Consider the following 2,500-nt stretch of genomic DNA (forward strand, 5'->3'; position numbering starts at 1 on the left):
AGGAGGATATATACTGTAATTATTATCATATTCATCATTGATATTATTGTTATTGATATAATTGTTATTATTATTTCATTATCATAATTATCATCGTTATCATCATTATCATTATCAATATTGTTATTATTACTGTTGTCATTATCCGTTTTACTATTATTATCATTATTAACATTATCATCGTTATTCTTACTGGTGTTATCATCATTATCATTAGTAGAAGTAATAGTAAAAGTAGTAATATTATCATTCTTATCATTATAAATCTTATTATTTATATAATTATTTACCAATAATGATAACAATGATGATGGTAATACTAGGAGCAATACTAAATATAATGATAATAATGATAATGATGATAATGAGGGTGATGATAATAACAACGAAGATAATGATAATAGTTATGATAAAGATAATAACAATGCGACATTATGATACAAATAAGAATAGACATGAAGATAATAACAATTATGATGTTAATAATAAAGATAATGATAACAAAGATAAAAGTCATTATGATCATAATTATAATGGTAATAATGATGATGAGAATAGTAAAATTTATGATGATAATAACAATAATGATAACATTGATGATATAATACTAATTTCTTCATGATAATAGCAATGGTGATAATGATGATGATAATAAAGGTCATAATAATAATAACAACGATAATGATGATTGTGGTAATAATAACAGTTTTGATAAAGATTATAATGATACTGATAATGATAAGGATACTGATGATAACAATTATAATGATAATGATGTTTATAATGATCATAATGACTATGATGATAGCAACAATAATAACTGTAATAATAATGATGATAAGGATAATAATAATGATTATAATTACAATGATTGAAAATACAGTGATAATCATAATGATAATGAGGACAGTGATAATAATCATAATGATAAAAATGATAATATTGATGATGAAAATAAAACTGTTAATGATAATCATAATGATAAAATGATATTAGTTATAACACTGGTAATGATAAGAATGATGATCATAACCATCATGAGAATAACAATGATGCTAATAATAGTGATAGTAATGTGATGATGATAATAATAAGAATGATCATAATGATAACGACGATATTAATCATCATTATGATAATGATAACAAAAACATATAATAATGATTTTAGTAATGATAATGGTAATGACAATAACGATGACAATAATGATGATAATAATGATAATAATGATATCAGTATCAATAACAATGTTAATGATTATAACAACAATAATGATGATGATAATGATGGTAATGATGACAATGATGGTTATAATAACAATCATAATGATGATGATAATGATGATGATAATAATGATAATAATAATAATAAATATAATAATGATAATCATAATAATGATAACCAAAATGATAATAATAGTAATAATGATAATAATAATAATAATAATAATAATAATAATAATGATAATAATAATAATAAGGATAATAATAATAATTATAATAATAATAATGATAATGATAATAATAATGACAATGATAATAATAACAATGATAACAATAACAATATATATATATGGTAATGGTAACAATGATGATAATAGTAATAATGTGATCATGATAATAACAGCAACGATAACGATAACAATAATGATGATAATGATAATGATAAAACATAGTTGATACTACTAATGATAGACAATGATAATTTCAATGATGGTAATGATGATAGTAATAATAGTAATGACAGCATCAACATGCATAGCAACAACAATAATGACAATGATAATGATAATGATGATATGGCAATGATAATCCTAATAATAGTAATGACAACAATAATGATAATAATAAAAGCAACAATAATAATGATAATAATGATGGTAATGGTAATGATAATGACGATAATGATTATAACAATAATGGTGATAATGATAATAGTGGTAAGTATGATCATCATAAAAATAATGATAGTCACAATAACAATTATGATGATTATAATCATAATCATAATAATTAAAGATGATAGTAATGATAATAATCGTAATGATAATTATTATATAATGATAACTATTAACAATGACAATGATAATAATGATAATTATAATGACAATGATACTAAGAATGATAATAACGATGATTACTGTTTTGATGAAAATGGCCATTAAAATTGTAATAACAGTACTAATAATAACGACGATAATAATGTGGTAAATAATGACAATAATGTCATTAATATCAATAGCATTTAACGATGGTGGTTTAAATGACGACAGTAATGATCATAAAGATGGTAATTACTAAACTGAAATTGACTGTACCAATAACGAAGCTAAGAATTATATCAGACAACAGTAATGATAATGATAACAAGCACGATACCACTATCAAAAATAATGATAACAATAAACACAATAATGATAACAATAATACCAATATTGATAACAATAAACACAGTAATGATAACAATAAACACACTAATGATAACAATAAACACAATAATG

The 2,500-nt window shown here is 21.2% G+C and overlaps 1 protein-coding gene across 1 annotated transcript in view; it reads right to left on the reverse strand.

Moving 5' to 3' along the window:
- The window catches only part of LOC122260294 (uncharacterized), a 7,866-nt gene that overhangs the window by 4,297 nt on the left and 1,069 nt on the right, over positions 1-2,500 (reverse strand). The gene's annotated exons all lie outside the window — the stretch shown is intronic.

Source organism: Penaeus japonicus, unplaced genomic scaffold, assembly GCF_977035675.1.
Source record: "Penaeus japonicus unplaced genomic scaffold, GWHDUDI00000001_assembly GWHDUDI00000003, whole genome shotgun sequence".
NCBI lineage: Eukaryota > Metazoa > Arthropoda > Malacostraca > Decapoda > Penaeidae > Penaeus > Penaeus japonicus.